This window comes from Mus pahari, chromosome 22 (assembly GCF_900095145.1).
Source record: "Mus pahari chromosome 22, PAHARI_EIJ_v1.1, whole genome shotgun sequence".
NCBI lineage: Eukaryota > Metazoa > Chordata > Mammalia > Rodentia > Muridae > Mus > Mus pahari.
In genome coordinates, this window is record NC_034611.1 from 15,321,265 (window position 1) to 15,343,085 (window position 21,821).

The following is a 21,821-nucleotide window of genomic DNA, read 5'->3' on the forward strand; positions in this document are numbered from 1 at the left end:
GAGAGAGAGAGAGAGAGAGAGAGAGAGAGAGAGAGAGAGCACTGTCCTTAGGACCCATGGGGGTTTATGGTACATATTGGGTACTATCTCTCCCTCCTTGGGAATTGCTCCAGCCTGGTACTTCCTAGGTTGTATCAATAGTAATTTGCTATATCAGAAAGGCCTTTCTAGGTGATAGAATGAGTGAAACGTATGTCCTCTAAATTACTGAACCAGAATCCAGGAAGGAGAGTGGTAGGAAGGCAGATTACAGCCTAATATGAGATCGGAGGAATCTCAGTCCAGACTGAACCAGTGTGCAAAGGGGACTGGGTTGGTACATTGAAGTTTGAGCCCCCGGTGTAGTAGACAGTCATCTTTCTGTCCTGCATTCCTAGGTGGACACTGTAGCATCTTGGTACCTCTTGGCTTTGTCCGTTCCCTATAGAGACTGCTTTGTTTCTCACACATCTTTTCTTCTTCTCAATGTGGGATGATTTCATCAGGCCTTGGAGGCTCTGTGCCTGTTCCACGGTAGAATTAATGGAGGAGTCTATTCAGAGCCCTCTCAGGGGCTCATTGTTGTGAAATAAGGTCACTTCTCTCTTTAACACCACTGAAAACTGATAAACACTTAGAAGCACAGCGCAGGAGGGGGAGCTGCTACCTTCAGTTCTGGGACACCTCTTACTGTTCTGTGACTGGGACTAGACCACTGGCCTCCTGTGAATGGGGAATAACTGGCTGTGCATTAAGGTCCTGGTGCACTCGGGAAGTGTTGTAGTTTCGCCTTCTGTTCCCCATTTTGGAAGAGGCTCAAACAAAACTGACACTATCAGCGCTAACGTGGCAGGCCAGATTACCAGTTCTCTGTGCAAAGGCTGTTCAAGGTGACCTTCCCTGTGGTCTGAAGTGTCAGTTCTTCAACCACAGGCTTTTGTGTAGTGACCTCCTTTCTCGACTAGGGTTGTGGGGTTTCAGGGGTTCTTCTCTAGTACACCTATACACAGGTTACTAGGAAGCCTTGAGCAGGCACGTGCTTTGCACTGTAGTTCAGTGTCACCGGGAGCTTGGCTCAAACACAGACTTGCCCATCTGTCCCAGTTTTTGACTCTTGGGATTTCCCATATCTTTGCTGGTGATTCTAAACTGCCCGATGAAATCTTACCTTTGAGGTGCCCGTGTTGAGACTGGGACAACAGGTGCATTCAGTTGGGATTGTCAGGTGGGAAGGGAGGGGTCTGGATGTGGTTGGCCTGATGAAAACCTTGCCGAGGATGTGTGGGATAGGAAGAGCCCCTGGCTGGACTGGAGCCTTCTCAACAGGAATCTCCAATGCAGCCTCCATATTCTTTAGTATGCATGCACACATATGTGTATATATGCATGCATGCATATGATTTTTTTTTTTTGAGACAGAGACTTGCTCAGTAGTTCAGGCTTGAGTGAACTTGCCTCTGCTTCCTCAGTGCTGGGATGACAGCCTGTCCCACCACCATGGGTATAGATGACCCTCTGTCTTTAATAGAATCATTCTTACATACTTTGGACATGCATTTATTCTCAGTTAGAGTCCTGTGTCAGTTAGGGCTTGCTTGGGAGGATGCCATTTGATAAGCATGGCAGGTACCCAGAAGTAAACGACTTATCTTCAATTTAATTTTAAAGGAAAATATACTGTGTAGTGTTTGCTACTTTAATAAAGTACTTTTAAATGTAGCCAAAATATTACCCAATGGAAACTATTATCCTAAAATATTATCCTAGTCTTTTTCTTAGGATTTTAATAGTTGGCAGGATGCTATTTTTATTTTTCAGAAAGCTTAGGTGGTTTTTACTTTAAGATAGATCTGTTAAATTTACATGCTTGAAATACTTTTTCTTATTCCAACAAAAATTGATTTAGATGCTATTAAATTAATTAAATATGTGGAAATATGTAACGGTCTCTGAACTTTGTCTCAGTTCTTTATGCCAAAAAGTCCTCAGTGAACCAAATCAAATCTTTTGCAAAATTATGAGGATTTCAAGTAGCAATCTAATGAATGTGTATTCTACAATTAAGATTAGTTTTATTTGGAAATGAGTTTAACTCCCACAATATTGAACTATTTATTATTACATTATTAAATCCATTCTATTTTTATGGTTTAATTATGTGGTTGACCCATTTAATCTGACTGTCTCACACAACAAAACTAAGTAAGTACCTTTTCATCAGTGTTAGCGTTTGAGAAGGCAGATTTCTCCTGGGTAAGTGTGGCTGGAAGGAAGGAGAACTTTCCTAATGCCATTTTGATGAAGTTTGGTTGTTTTTGTAATCTGTGAAATAGATACTTTCAGATAAAAGATTTTACTGGGAGGAAAGAAAGCCAGAAGTTGAAGTAAAAATTTTATTGTCCCTTGTTGCACAATGAATGTTCTAAAAGCTTAGTGATAGCAATGACCTCAATTCCCCTTTGCATATCAGCAGAGGCTCTGGAAATCTGCTCACGGTTTCAGCTCTAGGTTTTCTACCAGGCTTCAGTCAAGGTGTTCCTGAAGCAGCTGGCATGCTCTGCGTGTCAGTGGTCGGAAGGGATAAGCTCAGCCCCTTCCCCCTTTTCTGGCACTGCTTCATCTGTCAGGATTGCAGGGCAAATTTTTGACCCAGGATGAGCCTGGGTGTGTGTCTTTCATTATATCCCAGACTGGCTAAACTGCCTGGCTTTGGTTATTCAGCAAGCCTCTCCTAGAGGATGCTTTGTGCCAGAGCCTCTGGGATCTAGAGGGGAACCAATGAAGGCAAGGAAGATGATGGGTAGAACCAGCTCAGTCAGTGTGCACTGGGAAAGCATGCGTTTCGGATGTGTTTAGTGCTGTTGTGAAGGTCAAATGAGAGCACAAGTCAGCTACTTGTTTAAGCCAGTTTAAGGCAGTTGATTATCAGCTGGGTGAGCAGACAGCACAAATAACATCCAGGGCCCAGATGGCACCTGGAATCATGGTCAGTTGAATTCTTCGGTGTCAGTGAGGGAAAAAGAGAAAGTGGTTTTACTGTGGTGGACTGGGGTGTCAGGAAGCATGAAAAGCTGAAAATCCTCATGTAGAACTGATGTATTGCTACCACTAGGAACTGAAATATAATTATTATTTACTATTTTCAATATTCTGTCATTAATATGTATATATGTATGTATGTATGTATGTATTTGATACCGAGAAAAACTCTAAGAAATGAAATTCCATTTTGGGGTTGTTTGATAGCTAGTGAGCACTTTTGATCACTAAGCTGTAAATACTATCCTTTTTGAACCAGTTATGTTTTGGCTACCGAGTAGTAATTTTCCTAAGTCCCATGTTGATTTGAGAGTGCAGCCTGATGGACATGAGAGGATACAAGGTTAACTTGGGAAACATCTTGTAGGAAAGTAAGACAGAGAGTGAATTCTGTGTTTGAACCTGGACTCCTTCCTTAAGAAAACTCCTTATCTGTCTGAAAGACTGAAATCTGAAACACTTCTGGCCTCAGTCGTTTGTATATGAGATTCTTACTGTGTTTCACTGTTAAGATAGCCAAGTTGCCAGTAACATGATAGGGACATGGGTTTGAATTGTATATTCTGGAGGCATTAATTTGAATAGTCTCGATTTTGCTGCCTAGTCATTTTTCCAAATACTGACTTTCTCAGAACCCTGAGCATAGAATGAAGCAAACAATAAGCATAGGGAGTTGAACCAGAGTGAATTCTCCTATCTTATTTTATGGACATGCCATGTGACTGAGCTAACACACTCCCCCTGCAGATCCTTGTTGGAAGATGCTCACATTGCCAGTGAATAGCATTTTGAGGCTTGGGGGCAGGGGCTGCCTCTATATTCTGACAGTTCAAGAAGGCTCACACAATAGTCTGCACTTTGCCTGTCCATCCAAAGGGTTTACTGCTGAGAAGCATGTGGCTGTCTGTTTTGGTCATGAAGGCTGAGTGTTCTGGTACAAGAAGAAAGGTCCTATGAAACATGGGACATCACGGCTGAACCATTGGGGGAATTACGAAGCTTCAAAGAAGCCAGCTACAAAGTGACTGTATTATATGGTCCTATTTGGACCAAGTATCAAGTGTAGGCAGCCAAGAAGGAAAACGGAGAAGGCCCAGGCTGGGAAGGAAAGAATGCAGAGTTGCTTAATGGGCAGAATATAGAACATTTAGGTTTTCAGGAAGAAAATAGTTCTAGAGAAGTATGCTGGTAATGGTGCAGAGCACGGTAAGAGTATTTCATCACCCAGTGGGATGATTAGAGTGGTTAAGATGAGAAATATCATGTTATGCATATTTTATCCAATTTTAAACAATGTATAATATAAAAACATGTCTCAGTAAAACCTGCTGAAGCCTTAAAGAAAAGTTGTGCCCAGCATATTGCCTTACATTTTACTAATACTCTACCTCGTTCCGTAGACTAGTGGCAAATACTAGTGTTGATATTGACATCTTCTTATATTTGTTTCTGAAGGAGATGAATGGATCTTCTTTGGAAAAGCCAAGAATAGAGATTTTTTTTCTTTTTTTGGCTTGAAATAAGTTCCGCCTGCTCAGAAAAGCACTTGAGGAGGACTCCAATTATATGTCTTGCAAGGATGAGGGAGCCAAGTTGGAGGGCTGTCAGTGATTCTCTGTCAGGGAACACAGGTATGTGGGAAAGCCATGTGCTTGTCAGTGACAGGCATCGGAGCCTGTTGTCTTTCAGTGAGCTAAGACATCCTGTTCTGAACCCAACATTGAATATATTGTAGAGACTTTTTTTTTTTTGTAGTACTGGGATAGTACACAGGGCCAGTACTCTGCTGCTGTACATCTCCAGATCTCTGAGAGTGTATGTGTGTGTGTGCGCACACACACATACACACAAACACACACGTGTGTGCAAGCATGTGCACACACACACTCTTATGAGTACACTTGCATGTTCACATGCATGTAAGTGTATACACTTGCTGTGTTTATTATCTTTGAGACAGGCTCTCTCAAATGAAACTCACTGATTCAACTACATGAGCTTAGCCTGGACTTTTTAAGGAAAAAAGAAAGACTTCATTTACGTGAAGTTCCCTCGCTGGTTTTTGGAGAGGCTAGAAAGGAGGGAAAATTGCCAGTGTATAATAATAGGACTCAGAAACTTGTTGACACCATTTTTTGGCATTATATCTGAGGGTGACTTAAACAATATTCTTTAATTTTTATTTTTCAAACAACACAATGAGTGATTTAATAGCTAGTCATTTAAAAACAATACTTTAGAGCTCACCCTCAAGGTAAGACCAACTCTTTCTGCCTTAGGTGTTTGGGGGTTCACTACTCCTGTGTTTTGTTTTTTTTTTAAGAAATATTTTCCATAAGTTAATAACAGATTTTACATATAAGAATTTAACAACTACAAATCCCATTTCTACTGGACATCTAAGTATAGTCACTATGGAATGACTGGCCTGACCATAACAAAGATACCTCTTAGTGTATTTAGGAAATATCAGCGTTTCACAGCTGGAAACATTTAAAGTAAGGAGGTGGCGCTGCCCTCTACCCATCCTGCTGCTCCTGTTTGTATTCTTGTATGTAGAGTAAATAAGAGACCCACCCAGCCATGTCTGGCCATTTGGTTGGGAATTTTCTTGCTTCTGACTTATAATCATGGGGGAAAGAACATCATTATTAATTGAATAATATACAACTAACAATGTGCTAGGTTTAAGATCTTGTGTTTATGTGTGATAAGCTGTGTGACTATATACCGTTTATAGGAGTATGGGAGGGTGCATTTGAGATACAGTGCTCTTCCTGTAAATGTGCATTATTTACAAGAGAATGCATTTTTGTTAATTTACACCTGGGTATTGGTACACACTCATCCTCGAAAGGTGTGTAATGCTGGCATGCAGCAAGTTTCAGCAATTTCTCCACCAAGTTGTTCTCTAGACATTTGAACATGGACGTAACCTTTCTTCCATTGTGTGGTTCCCTAAGACTGTTTGTAGAGAATCCATGAATAAAAATGATGGGCTGGGTGAATTTAGTTTGAGTGTAGTTAATGAAAGTTTCAATGTACCATATATTTATGGGACTCTCTTTCAGCGTGGTGCAAATAAATTAATTTATTGGAAACAGCCGCACCTGTCCCCATGAGAGACATGGCTGTGAGGAGATGCCATTCATTTTAGTTTGAGTTTCAAACTGTTGTCATTAATTGTATAGTCCTGTTTGGGACAAGATAGAAAATGTCCGGGTTATTCAGAAATCAGTGATCCATAAGCAAAGGAGAGGGGGAGAGTTAGGAAAACAAACAACAATCGCCCCTATCGTGGCCTGCCTCCTGTGTGCCCTGCAGTTTTACAGTTTGTCACAATGTCTTCACCTAACATAAGATCAGTTTGCATTGTTGATGAAGAAGCCACCTCCCCAAGGAGACTCTCAGGTCTTTAGTTACAGTAGTGGCCAGAACATGACCCGTTTCTGCCTATCATGGCCACTGCCGCACAGCTAGCCAGAGCAGAGTGGACAGAGAGCCCTGTGGCTCAATTGCTAACTCGTGGACATTTAATCCTTAATATGAACCTTTTAGGTGAGCATTCTATTTTCCTTGTGTTACAGACATGGAGATGGGCTTTTAGAATGGAAATGAGTTACTTAAACCATGCTAGGCTCCAGAGGCAGGATCCAGATACAGGTGACCAGGACATCTAGAATTGTCCTTTGCTCATCATATTGGCTTTTCCCCCATGTCCCAGTTAAAGGAGGCATTGTGCTTTGTTTTCGTTTTGCTTGTTTGTTTGTTATGATAGTTGCTAACCCACCACGTTTAATAGCTGCAAAATAATATTTGCTTGGGCTTACTTAAGTGACCACATAACCCAGTGGTTCAGCACTGAATGGATAAGATGAGACAGCTCAGGTCAGGGACAAAATTGACTGTTCTGTCTTTGGAGCCCTGACTCATTCACAAACATATGAAGTCTCACTCCTGGATTCAGTCCTAGGGACTGAGATAACCAGGAAAGTTTTATGGCCTAGTGGGAGTTACAACAGTAGATGATCTTACCTGAGTATCTACCTGGGACTTAGCAAGACACCAGGGCATGGCAGGGAGAATAAGAAATCTAAGCTTAGATAGACCAAGGGAATGTACTCAAAAGCAGGGTGATCTGAGCTATGGTTAAATGGGCTGAAGTCTCCAGACATGCCAGGACATACAGGCATTCGGACAGCAGACAGGATGTACCCAAGATAAAGTACAAAGGGTGGTTAGCTGGGAGCGTCTGCTCACAACTCTGAGTGCCTGGGGTCCAGGCACGTCAGGGACAGCCGCGGATGGGGCTGATCCATAAAAGCCCTCATCCTCTATCAGCCTAAATTTGTGTATCTATGAAATGGTGTAAAGAGACAGGCTACAGAAGGGAAGTCCAGAACAGAGGGAAGACATGAGCACAGAATGGAGGGGTGAGCAGGGCTACTTGGGAATAGTCAGCTCTGCTGATCAGGTTGAAGCTTGAGTTTTGGGAAACATATTGTGAGGCAGTGATACGCTCTAGGAAGTATACCTATTAAATATTAGGATAGGGTATTACTACTTCATTGGTGCTTCCAGGTCTACAAACTTTACAAGGGAGCCTATTGAAATATTATATTGTTCAGTTACTAGAATGTGCTTGCCATGAGCCATATTACTTCTCTATAATGTCTGCTACTCAGAATGCTAGCTGTCTCTCCATTGCTCCATTTTCATGCTATTGAAATTTGGTAGTTGATTTAACTATTTCTAGGTCTCCTTTTGTCTCAGTTGCATTTCTATTCCCGCGAAGGTACACAATCAAAGCAACTTCGAGTGGATTTAATTGGGCAGGGGCACTTACAGTTTCAGAAGGTGAGTCCATGACCATAGTGGTAGGAGCATGGCGTCAGGCAGGCATGGTACTAGAACAGTAGTTTGGAGATTACATCTTATATGGAGGTTGGAAGCAGAGTGAAGGATACTAGGCCTGGTGTGGGCTTTTGAAGCCTCAAAGCCCACCCCTTCCCATCTCCTTCAAGAAAGCCACACTTCCTAATCCTTCCCCTAAACAATGTCATCAAACATTCAAATATACGAGCCTGTGAGGGGCATTCTCCTTCAAAGCACCACGCCTGTCTATCTGTGCATGCCTTTTTGTCAACGTTAGCTTGGTCAATTTTGGCTTCATGCACCATTTTCAGGCCTTAATAGTGGAGGGCAATTCTCACTATAAAAGATCAAGAGGCCTTTAAGATGAGCTTTAGGAGGAAACTTGTGAGCCTACCCTAGGCATACTATTACCCTACTTGTGCTAAGCAGTTCACAAAGTAGAACTCATGTTTGTTTTACTGAGCATCTTGCTTCAGGCAGTGCAGTCTGTGCTTACTCTTGTATTTATGATGCAGTTACAGTTGAATGATAACGTCAAGAAGTAGTTGGTCTTTTCCACATACATATATGACTTCTGCCATAGAAGACATTGCTATTTTGGTATTGTGGTGGTTTGGCTTTGCTTGGCCCAGGGAGCAGCATTATTAGGCGGTTTGGCCTTGTTGGAGGAAGTGTGTCACTGTAGGGGTGGGCTTTGAGACCCTCCTCCTAGTTGCCGGAGGTCAGTCTTCTAGCAGAGTTTAGATCAAGGTGTACAACTCTCAGCCTTTTTATACCACCCTCATTTCCCAAAATTATTTAAATCCAGAAAACTTCCTAAAACGACTTAAATCAGGAATTAGATATGTCTTAGTTAGAGTTTTACTGCTGTGAACAGAAACCTTGGACAAAGCAGCTCTTATAAGGACAACATTTAATTGGGGCTGGCTTACAGGTTCAGAGATTCAGTCCATTATGAACAAGGTGGGAGCATGACAGTGTCCAGGTAGGCAAGGTGTGGGAAGAGCTGCGAGTTCTACATCTTCATCTAAAGGCTTCTAGGAGAAGACTGGCTTCTAGGCACATATGATGAGGGTTTCAAAGCTCACCCCCACAGTGACATACTTCCTCCAACAAGGCCATACCTACTCCGGTAAAGTCACTCCCTGGGCCAGACATACCAAACTACCACAGGTATGTAGGACTTGGTGTGAGCAAGGACTTTCTTGCCTAACCTTAATGTCTTTTTCTATCTAGTCACCAATGTGGGGCGGTGAGCTGTGCACAGACAGCCTGGTCCCTGGTTGAGCACAGGCCTTGAACCCCAGTGACCTAGTGGGCATTGACTTCTGCCTGCATGGGACAGCAGGTATTCGGCCACGCCTCCTGGGCCCCTGGCTCCTGTCACAGCTACAGCCTCCTACAGCACCCCTTCCTCCCCCCCCCCGCCCACCTCCCCCACCCCCAGCAGAGAGGTGTGCTCTTACTCTCTCCTCTTGCCCTACTGCTCCCCCTTTTCCCCCTCACTCCATGTGGCCATGGCCGACCTCTACTTTCCCACTCTCTCCCTCTCTCTGCCTTTCTACTATAAACACCTTTAAACCATGGACGGGGACCCACCATGCTGGAGCTAAGGAGTAGCTCACCCTCTAACCATCCATGCGTCTAACCTCCTGCTGGGAGGCCTTCCTGAGTTCTCCAGCCACAGCTGCCAACCAACCCAAGCAGCCCTGCCGAATCCTCATCTGGCAGTAACCAGCCAGGGCTCTCTCCTCCCTGCCCCTTTGCCCTTCAGCCCATGGGCCAGAGTCCACCTAAGGGTCCCCACTCTGTTCTCAGCTCTTCTGCAACATCCAGCAACATCCCAAGTGTCCAAGACTGAGAACCTGATGTCCCTAGCCTCTATGTGGCCCAGGGACCCCAGAACCAGCTCTTTGCCGTACCCAGTGGCATCTGTGTTGCCTGAGAGTCAGACCCAACTCTGGCAGGCCCGTAGGGACCCCAGACTGCACCTCCACATCCCTGGCGTGGGGTCCCTCGGCTTCTCAAAGTCCAACGCCAGCCCTGCCCAGTGGTTCAGTGGGGGGCGCACACAGTCAAACTTCCCGAATCCAGCCTCACCCAGTGACCCTAGCTGCGAGTGGACGTGGGACCCCATTTTGTCCCCTACACCAACACATGGAAGTCCTTTGGGAAATATTAGTCAAAGTATTTTAAGAAGAGTTTTCAAGTTGATTCACAGTCTTCTCATGTCCATTCAAAATTTCCCAGTTGGTTTCCCCACACATTATTTGCATGTCTTGTCTCCCATATTCTACCATTCATGAACTATCAAACTGTAGAAATATATCTATCCTCTTGTAATGAAGAGATTGGTTATTAACTAAATATTATTAGGCTGACCTAAGAAATCTATTAGCAAGGCTATAGGAATAGTAGAACAATGGAGCCATTTCCCTGTGAGCATGTCTTTAAATTTGGTGGTCTCCAGGCATGTAGCCTTTCCCTGTGAGCATGTCTTTAATTTTGGTGGTCTCCAGGCGTGTAGCCTTTCCCTGTGAGCATGTCTTTAATTTTGGTGGTCTCCAGGCGTGTAGCCACTGCTAGCAGTTCTGACCCTTAGGTATCTGAAGATCTGGAGAACCATTCCATGATGGGTGTTCATGTCTTACAGGTGAAGTTAGGAGATAAAAAGGCACATTTATTGGGAAGCTGCTCTTGAGTAGGTGAGTTCACTGACCTCAAGGACTGGGGCCAGAGAAGTCTCATGGGGAGGGGAATAGAGGAAAGAGAGAGAGAGAAAGAAAGGGCACATGTGCAGAGAGAAAAGAACAAGAAGTGCAGAGAGCCTCAAGCTACTTTTAAAAACCATATCTGTGAGGTACAATGTATATGGAATTAATGTATATACAGTCAAACTTACTGACCTATAGTATACAGTTCAGGAGTAGCACAGATATGTACAGGTGTCTTAGTCAAGGTTTCTATTCCTGCACATACGTCATGACCAAGAAGCAAGTTGGGGAGGAAAGGGTTTATTCGGCTTACATTTCCATACTGCTGTTGATCACCAAAGCTGCTTGTGGACGTTGTACATCGTGGTGCGGAGCCTAGTGCGCACCACGATGTACAACGTCCACAAGCAGTGGCCCAAAGTTCCAAAGTCCTTCCACAGTCCTCCCCAAAACATGGTCAGGTTGTTACAGGAATACCCCACTCTGCTGGTACCAACTTGTCTTAGTCAAGGTTTCTATTCCTGCACATACGTCATGACCAAGAAGCAAGTTGGGGAGGAAAGGGTTTATTCGGCTTACATTTCCATACTGCTGTTGATCACCAAAGGATGCAGGACTGGAACTCAAGCGGGTCAGGGAGCAGGAGCTGATGCAGAAGCCATGGAGGGATGTNCTTTACTGGCTTGCTTCCCCTGGCTTGCTCAGTCCACTCTCTCATAGAACCCAAGACTACCAGCCCAGAGATGGCACCACCCACAAGGGAACCTCCCCCCTTGATCACTAATTGAGAAAATGCCTTACAGCTGGATCTCATGGAGGCATTTTCCCAACTGAAGCTCCTTTCTCTGTGATAACTCCAGCTGTGTCAAGTTGACACAAAGCTACAGGTAACCACTCTTCCATTCATGGGCTGAGTTTCTATCATCTGACATGTCTCTCATTCTGTTTTGTAGTTAGTTCCTCTCCTTTTTTCATGGCAGTCCTTGATCTGATGTCTACTGATGAAGTTTTACTTTCTCCAGAGTTTTCAGTAAGTGCAACCAGATGTTTAGTGCTTCACATCTGGCATCTTTCCTAGGATGTAGTGGTCCTCCATTCCCTTATATTGTTATTTGCACCAATCTTTTTTTTTTTTTCCTGAGTGGTGTTTTCCACATAACATTTTGTGTATCTATTTGCCATCTGATGAACATCTGGGTTATTTTGGGTTTGGGACCCTGATCAATAAGGTTGCTATGAACATTCCCATGTCAGTCTTTTGTGGCAACTATGTGTTTTAGTTCCTCATACTTAGAGGGAGAACTACTAAGACAAATAAATGTGTTCTCTGATTCAGAAAAAACTGATAAATTATTTTTTCAGAGAACATGTAACATTTGGATTTTTAATAATTGCATTTTCAGATTTTTATTTAACAATTCTAGTAGCAAGATCATGGATGTCATTAAGGATTTCTTGTACTTTTAAAAAAATATGCTGACAATCTCTTTGTATGCTTATATAAGATGTTTTTTGTTGTTGTTGTTGTTGTTAACAAAGTGTAAAATCTAGACCCTATTGCTTTTTCCTTAGTATGGTTATTTGACAATGTGATTATATAACAATCATGAGTTTATATGAAGAAATATAAAGAAGCCATCGTTGTCAATTGATCTGTCGAGGCGATTAGATTCTAGATACTTCTCATTTGCTGAAGTCTGTGGATGCTCAAGTTCCTCTTATAAACAGACAATGTGTTTTCATAGAACCTATAGGCATCTTCCATATACTTTTCAATCACCCCTGGCTGATTTAGAATATTGGTGGCTGATTTAGAATATTGGGACAGTTAGATGCTGTGTGAATAGTTGTTACATTACTTTGTTCAGGATTGATAACAGGAAATACTCTGTAAGTTCAGTTAAGATGAAAATGTCCCTCGATATTTTCTAAGAACTGTTGGTTAAATCCAAAGATAAAAATCAATGACTACAGAGGGCTGGCTGTACTTAATTGTCTCACAGATTCAAGATTCAAGAAATAAATCCCTCCTAATGGAGGCTTTTTTCCCTGGCCTATCTGTTCTCTGTAGCATGCGTGGAGGTCTCTGTCCCCTGCTGCCCTGGGTAGTTGAATTTCTCATTCATCCTTGCACACACCCCTTACTTACCTGTGTGTGTCAGTTCATACTCTTTACAGAAACCACCAGTGGATTTGCTAGGCGACAACTATCCCGCATACACAGACTTAGCTCTTTGGGGCCTTCCGATCACTGCCTCAAGCTTTTTGGATCTCATGCACCCAGCACCAACTGACACAGATAGTAGGAGTCAGCAGGTAACTGCTGATCACAGTGCTGGTCTGAGTGAACTGAGCAGTTCTGGAGATTTAGAGAATACAAATTCTTCCCCCCCCCCCCGAGACAGGGTTTCTCTGTGTATCCCTGGCTGTCCCGAAACTCACTTTGTAGACCAGGCTGGCCTCGAACTCAGAAATCCGCCTGCCTCTGCCTCCCAAGTGCTGGGATTAAAGGCGTGCACCACCTCTGCCCAGCGAGAATACAAATTCTTAGTGGTGGGTCTGATACTGAGTAGTTCTCAGGTTCTTGCTTTACACATTGCTTTTGTACACTTTGAGTTCACTTGATAGATGGCTATAAAATCACCCGAAATTGTGCTTTAGCAAACCCTATCATTATGTTCTGCCTATGAACAAGAGAAAAATTGTAGTTTTGGATTACCGGAGTCTAGAATATCCCACATTTTACTTTAGTTTCCCATGGGCCTTCAACACATCGGCTAATATAAATAGTAGAACAAAAATGTAGATTATACTCTAGTGACTAAGTTGCCTTATGATATTAAGATGCCTGAAATATTCATAGCATATTTTCACTTGACACTAAAATAGGCACAGTAGTAAGCTTTTCAGAGCTTTGTGGAAATTAGAGATCAACTGTGATGTAATAGATAGAGTACTAAATTGGCATGTAGGAAGACTGATACCAGAGGTGTGCTGTGTGGCTTTGAAATGGGCGCATAACCACTCTGGGCTTTCATCTCCTCAGTAAAAATGTCTCAGCTGTGCACATAACCATAGGGTCTCCAAGGCTCAGGGATATATGATGTTGGTTATTCTATTGCGGTGGCTTTGATTTCACATGGCTACTCTGAACATAAACTGGATTTCTTACTTACGTTACTCCTGCCTCAGTCAAAACTGTGTGACTCTAATATCGCTAAATTATAATGGAATTTAGCTGTTTATTTTTTCTCTTCAAAAGCATAAAAGTAGGCAATAAGAATAATAAAGATGAAAAAGAGATTGAGCCCAAAACTCCCCCAAACAAACTAACAAAACCCACTGGTTGCAAAATAGCATAGTGCAAAACCATTTATTTTACTTTAGATCACAACAAATTAAACTGAACTCAGACTTCATGCATATTTAAAGTGCTCTAATATAATTCTAAAAGTATATGATTTTATTGACTTAAACCCTTGGAATCCCATATAAAACGGTGTCATTGTATTTCGCGTACCAAAGGAAGCAAGGGGAAGCACAGAAGTTGAGACTTCATTTCTGTTCAGTCCAGTGCTGAGATCCGCTCCGCGCTTTTGCTATGCATCACTGAGTAATCAAACTGAAGCAGACAGTTCCGAAAGGTTTGCAGGTGATAGGTGGGGGAGGCGGATGGATTACTCTTAGTTGTTATTAAAGTAGACATTTTCAGGCTTTCTCGGCAGTTACTGAGGCCATATAAATCTAGGTCACAATGTGCAGGCTTAGTAATATAAACTTTGTGTACAGTATTCACCATGCCTCAGTCCAAAAGGGGACACGTGGTAGTTGGGGGTCTGGCAGAGACCCCAGTGGTATGCTCCTTAACCATTATACGTTACGATTTCAAGTAATTCTTCAGGTACTGCTTAGTTTTCTATGCATGCATGGAGAGTGCCTCTCCGTAGAGATGTCTGTGCAGCCAGACCTTCTCTGCTTCTCGCTGCCTCTCACTTTCAAAGATGCAGTCCTTTGCTACTGTGGCATCTGACAAAGGCAGATGTGGGAGGAAGAGAGAGTTAAAATTTCCAGCACTGAGTCTTCTTGTGAGCTGCCAGATGTCTGGATAAACATTGCTTTCATGATTCATCCAGCCATCCCCAAACACAGTGAAAGCCGTCTCACATGGAGTAGATGTGGGAAACCACATCCCGTAGGGAGCCTCAGTTTCTCACCAGTTTTTTTAAAAATGCAGCATGTTGGTTAGGGCCAGCCATGCCCAATCAAAGCTTTTTTCTTTTTTCTTGCCTGAGAATGGCCTAACCCACGGTCTGTCCTACAACTGTACATGTACAGGAACACTCTCGCCTGAGGCCAGGTCAGTGTTGCATTTGGGGCACAGGGACAGCTGCAACAGATACACTCCTTTCTCCCTTTACAAGAACTGAGTTCTCAGAGTATAAGCTTCTTTTCCTTTGAGAAGTTCTGCTGTGGTGTCTTAGGAGCTCCTTCCTGCTCACCCAGTCCCAGGAGCTAAAGCCTGATCCCTGGTTCTCCAAGGGATGCTGCATTGGAGGCCTGTGAATCCCAGGATGATTCTCAGGTCCCTTGGGGCTGCTTGAGTGCACAGAGCACACCCACCCACTGACTGATTTTGTTGTTTCCTCATACCAATGTAAAGCCTGCCATAGCAGCTCCCTTTGAGCAGGACCTCTAACTCATATTTCCCCTCAGAGTTTTAGGAAATGCAGTGCCTTATGTTATTCAATGAAAACTAGTTTCATCTCAGTGCTCCTTGAAATTCCTCTTACTGGTCAGCAGGATGCTTAGTCTATGTTCATCTCTTCTCAGAAATCCCAAGCTGGACGCTGAGAACATCAGGCCTATCTTTTCTGAGAGTTGAATCAAAAGCTTCCAGGACTCTATGGCCTAGAAGTGAAATTAAAGGTAACCATATTTTAAAATGTATTATTAAACCCACATATACATTCATCCGTAAGTAACCACATGCTTTTATGTGCTGAATGGAATCTTGGCATCTTTTTTTTTTTAAAGTTTCATTTATTTTCTCTTTCTTTTTTCCCCTCCTTCCCTCCTGACCTTCTATTTGCTTCCTTCATTCTCTGTATTTATTCAGCACACACGTGTGAAGTCCTTTCAGCGCCCAGTGTTTGGGACACACATACCTGAACCCTCCTGCAGCAGTCTGCTTGGCACGGGAGGGGCTGGAGGAGAACACATCTGAAAATGTCATCCCCACCTCAGTCATCCCCACCTCGGTCATCCCCACCTCGGTCATCCCCACCTCGGTCATCCCCACCTCGGTCATCCCCACCTCGGTCNGTCATCCCCACCTCGGTCATCCCCACCTCGGTCATCCCCACCTCGGTCATCCCCACCTCGGTCATCCCCACCTCGGTCCAGAGGCTCTGGTGCTGGTCTGACCGAGGCCAGCAGCTACTCAAGTACCTTCATCACCCTGGTTGTCCCCGAAAGGAATGCTCTTTCTTGTCACCGCTATGTACTGACTCGGCCATTTGCTTACAGTAGCCTTTCCCAAGTTATCTGAACCCACTTTATGTTTGTATTTAGTCTTCCCACTTAGCACTGTTAGGATAGAATTACTCATGGGGTCAGCCTAGTACCAACAGCACTACTCCCCAGCGAGCTACTATACAGACATTTCCCCTAGACCTGAGACCTGACATGGCAGTTCCAAGAGGAGCAGTTTTTTCTGTTCCTGTCCTATTTCACAGTAAAAGTACAGGTGCACCAAAGTGCTACATAAAATCACCTTCTGTCCATATATACAAGGTCTTTGTATAACATGAATACATTTCCCATTTACATACAACCTGTATGTGTACAGTTTATGCTCTGCTGATTGAAGGATGCAGATGGTAGCACTTTTCCCCACAGTTCTGCAAGTACTGAATAAGTTGGCATATATAAAATATGCTGTTCCAGGCACAAAGTGCATACCTCGTTGTGAGAGGAAGCCCGCAGTGACCATGATATAAGTCAATAGTGTTATCATGGTATGTTTGTAATAAGACAAATACTTTCATTCTGAATGCTGACGAGAGCCCGACAGAAGGAGGGAATTCCGAAAGCTACTAGTTCAGTAACCTCATTGTTTGTTCAATAAATAATTGCCTCCTCCTTGATCATAAAATTTCATTCGCAAAAGCTATGGCTCTGAGTGGCAATTGGAGTGAATAGTTCTATATTTCTAAATCTTTCTGTTCTTTCTGTTACTATCTAAATACAAAGGGCAGTATAGTCTTGAGTATTTATAAGTTTAAATGCAATTGAATGTACAACAGTATTTGTTCTCTCTTATTAGATAGTGTTTCTTCTTATTCTTAAAGATGAAAGGCTTTGAAATATTATCACATTCATTATATGTACTTTTCTAAAACTTTAAGGAGCAAAGCAACCTGAAATTGAACAACACACATACGCTGTACATAAATTAAATGCAGCTTACTTAAATTTTGGCTTTCTTTTCTGCATCCTTTGAACTGAAACCACAGTTAAATCCATCACATTAGAGAATTTCCTAAGTGGTCATTTCATAGGATTCGCTTTGTGTGCAGTTGAAATGAATGACATTGCCTAGCATTCAAATACTGCTTAGAGCTGGGGTACAGCTCAGGAATAGAATTTGTGCTTAGCATGCACAAATTACTGGATTCTATCTCAAGCAACACACACACACACACACACACAACAGAGGCACAGCTTTTAAAGAAAAGAAAGTATAATTATATAATCCACTGTAAGTCTTATAAATTAGCAAGGGGCTGTGTCTGAACCTTGCTGGCAGTGCCCGTCCTCCATTGTCTCTATGCCAGCATTGGACACGCACAGTGCAGATGAGAAGTGAACTGAAAGTGCTTCAAGGGGACCGAGCAAATGAGAACCCTTTTGCTAAGATCCAGAGGGCGGGATGACTTTCAGCTTTGGTCTTCGTGTCCCTGTGGAACAGTCAGAATTGTAAAGACCTGGGAGAATGTGTGCATTTCAATGCAGTTCTGAGGATGTTTGAGATGTTGATGTTTTGAATCAGTCTTGCTTTCCTCCTGCAGTCTTCCCGTTGCATCTCTCCCACCCTTCCTTTCCTGCCTGCCTGCTTCATCCTTCTGAACCTTACTGTAAGAACTCTGATGTCCCAAGGTTCCTTGCCTGTGGTCTGGACCTCTTGAAAAGGGAGCTGGATGAGAGTCCTACCCAAGTGTAGCAGCTCTGAGCATTGATAGCCCTTTTCTGCCACCGCTGCTCTGTGGCCTCTGCTCTGGCAGACCTGCATAGCCTGTGCCTGGGGCAGGGTCCCGGGTCCTGTGGAGATCCCTGGCGGTGCCTCTCAGCCCCTGCTCTCTGAGGCTGTTTCATTGGTGCCCTTTGCTTCATCTTTTCTCAGCTAATTTTGGAGGAACGTGTTCTGCCTCTACTCGAGTCAGTATTTTCTGGCAGATAGTTCCAGGGTCAGACATCTGCTTCTGGTCTTTGCAGGTTCTTACACATATGGCACACACTAAAAAGCAAACACACATTATCACGAATTTTGAAAGAAAAATCCTAAAAGAAGAAAAAAGCTCTTAGAGCCTAGTTGGAGGAGGAGGATCACTGGGTCAGCGCCTTTGACGAACATGCCTTTTCTTAGGCTTTTCTTTGCTGCTTGTTACACAGTAGTCTGATTTTCTCTCGCCTGTTGTACCACAGTGGTATTTTGCCTTGCCACAGGCCTGACTTAGAGCAGTTGGCCTGCTGAGCAAGGATAGAAACCTTTAACTCTGTGCTAAACCAGATCTTTTTCTTCTCAGTTGTTTTTAATGGGGCGTTTTATCACAGTGAGGGAAGGCCACAAGGACCTCTGATTTCGCCTCTCATACTGATCTTATTTGCCTTCATCAGTCTGAAATGTATCATCAAAGTAAACTAATTATGAATACATTTTAATATGTAGTAACATGAAATTCTTTAAACTTGGCCAATCAATGGTAAGGATTTGAATATTTTTCTCCAAGTGTACTAATCATGTTTAATTTCTAGAATCCAATCTTATATCATTCTAAAATGAATCTTGGGATTGGCATCTTATTACCATGATTCCCTCAAGCCATAGGAGGTTATATTTTAATAATGCCTGAGATGGTAGATGGTAAGGAACCCTGAATTTACTGTTTTGCCTTATGCATATATTCCTCTGGTAAAGGGTTAACATATAAAATAGTTACAGCAAGAGAGCAATGACAGTAACTAACAGTCAGGTAAGGAAAGCTACAACAGTGTTGCTGTGAGTCCTCTCACCTGGGGACTCTTGTTAAGTAAAATAACGGATTGCTTGAACATAAGCAGTGAACTACCATGCAGCCACAACATCTGAGACCATCCCACTTAAATTTTCCATGTATTGATTGATTGATTGCAATGGCTGATCACTTGGCACTGAAGGTGTGGAAAATGAAGCCATGGCTGGGGCACTAGAGTATACATTTATTATGTGTAGTAGAATACAGTTACCTGAAGGGATGGTTTATTTTCCTGACTTTTCTGAGGTGTTCATATAGTGATAGGTAGGCTTTTTAAATGTCGGTGTAATGAAGCCGTGGTGTGTTACATTCTTTTCAACATAGTCTGTAAAGTTGGTTGATTAGCCATCTACAGAAGGTGCGCAGATTCTTCTGCTTATTCCCTTTAAAAAATAAAAACAGTGCCTTTAGCTTTTTCCAGGAGTATGCACTCAAATGTATATATACTTCTGTCTTCCTTCTTGTTATTGACATAAACCTTTGATTTATAGGGCACATGCCAGTCATAAATGATGAACTTGTGTTTTCAAGTAGAATGTTACTTGCAACCTGTTTATGTGCCTCGCAGAGTCTCTTTTCATTGAGCAATTGTTCTTAGCAGTGTCTTGACATGTTTCTTCAGTTCATTAGCATTGGGAAACTGCCATTTCTTCTCACTGTTGCCACCAACCCTGGTGTCTTCATTGTCCCTCTGTTCTCTGCCCACTGCAGAATTCCTCTGATCTCAGACTGCTCTAGTTTCCTTAGAGTCCATCACTAGACAGATAGGCATCACTACAGCTCAGCTCCTGTAGGGGTTGATTGAGTTGAAATTCAGGGTACGTTAGATCAAAATGCGTTCTAGAGTCTTTCCCTCAGTAGCTCATCTAATTTATGTATATTGTAGGAAGGTGATTGTACCCATCGAGAGACACATTGGCCTTCCCTCACTGAGAGCTGTTTGATGATGCACAATATGCCACAGACTCATTTTTGCTAAGACGTTAAGTCTCGGCTGATACTCACTGTGGATCTGGTGACAGTTACCATCGTTCTTGACCGTTAGTCGTGGGATTATTGCCACTGACTGCTTTCTGCTCAGAACTGTGTTGTTTTATGCCTCTGAAGGCTTGAAATGTATAAAGCAGAAAGCACCATATTTTTTTTAAAAAATTTTTTATTAGACATTTTCTTCATTTACATTTCAAATGTTATCCCGAATGTCCCCTATACCCTCCCCCTGCCCTGCTCCCCTGCCCACTCACTCCCACTTCTTGGCCCTGGCATTCCCCTCTATGGGGCATATAAAGTTTGCAAGACCAAGGGGCCTCTCTTCCCAATGATGGCCGATTAGGCCATCTTCTGCTACATATGCAGCTAGAGACACGAGCTCAGGGGGTACTGGATAGTTCATATTGTTGTTCCACCTACAGGGTTGCAGCCCCCTTCAGCTCCTTGGGTACTTTCAGAGAGCACCATATTTAACACTGATTGAGAAAACTGGGCTTGTTTTACTGCTGCCTTCCTCCCTCACTGTCCAAAGAATGCGGTGAGGATGCTTTTTTCTAGGTTTATTCTTTGCATGGATACCTAATTTAAAGAGTTATGAAACTAACAGGTGCATCAAGTCACCCATTAAAAGTACCATCTCCTGCCTCCATGCCTATCAAAGATTGAGGAGTGTCATGCTTAGCTCTTGGGAATTCCTGAGCGGCATCATGAGGCTCTACTTAACAGGGATGTTCCCAGCACCCACAGCAACTTGGCCTTCAGCTTTAAAGATCCCATCGCTAATCAGCCAGAGTTGTTACTCTGTCCTGTAACTTTGCATTGAAAGGGCCCACGACATCTTGCATGTTACTTCTGAGAGAAGTTACCTGGGTGAGCTAGAGAAAGGTGACCCCCTGGATGCTCCTTCTGAGTCCTTCTCGCTGATGGGTCAGGCTGGGGTTGACCTGACCTGGGCTCATGACTGGTACACACTCATGCACATACAAGCTCATGCACTGTATGCACTGTAGCTCGCTGGCCCTGCCTTCTCCTGATCATCTCTCTTCCAGAGCTGGCTGTGTTTGGGATCCTATAGACAATGCAGAGCTGTCTGACAGCCAGAATGTGGTGTCCATAGAGTAGGTCCCCATGTGAACATGACATGACTTGTCTTAGTGTGACTGTTGGCTGGCAGAGGCAGTGCAGAGGCAGGCCTGAATATTTTTCAGATCTGTGCTCAGGGTCACCAAAGCCTGTGTCTCCAGTTCTGTTTTCTGTTCCTTACTTTTGAATTTTTTTTAAATTATTTTATTAGATATTTTTATTACTTTTGAATTTTTATCACACAGACAGACAGACACACACACACACACACACACACACACACACACACTATCTTACTGTTGTGAATTCTGCTGTATTTACATGGTCTTAAAATTTTATCCAATGCTTTTTGATAGCTCTACCAAATAAGTCATTCAAGAAAGTACTTCTGTGAGTGAGACTGTATTGGGCGCCAGGCCCCTCTGGTTGCTGTTTCTGGAATGATCCTTGATGATTTTAAGTCCCTAGAGTAAGTTAGCCTCCTTTGAAGGTCACACCTTCAAAGATTTTATCTTCCACAGCATACTCCACCCAAGCACATCTGCTTAGTAACCCTCCTCCTCTTTCTTCTTTTCTTAAAAGTTATTATGGTGGGCATGAATAATTCTCTGCCAAGAGCCAGTTCACCTGTAGCCTGGGACTCCTGCTCATCTAGCAAGCAGATGGCAAGAGCACTTTGCTCTTCTCTAAGCAGTTCATGTGATGATATTTGAAGTAGTGGTCATCACTGAGAAACCTGTGTCAGTGGCCTGTGTGCAGGGCAGCTCTCCCCAAGGTTGCTTGGTCTCGGTCTCTCTCTCTCTCTCTCTCTCTCTCTCTCTCTCTCTCTCTCTCTCTCTCTCTCTCT

At 43.2% G+C, this 21,821-nt stretch overlaps 1 protein-coding gene across 3 annotated transcripts in view; it reads left to right on the forward strand.

Moving 5' to 3' along the window:
- Fam110b (family with sequence similarity 110 member B) overlaps nucleotides 1–21,821 on the forward strand; it is a 141,232-nt gene that overhangs the window by 22,142 nt on the left and 97,269 nt on the right. Inside the window, exon 2 of one of the 3 annotated variants that reach the window (XM_029533407.1) lies at nucleotides 15,438–15,533. The exons of the other annotated variants lie outside the window; for them this stretch is intronic. The gene's annotated coding sequence lies outside the window, so the exon portion shown is untranslated. The remainder of the gene's footprint in view (nucleotides 1–15,437; nucleotides 15,534–21,821) is intronic. 3 annotated transcript variants of the gene reach the window in all.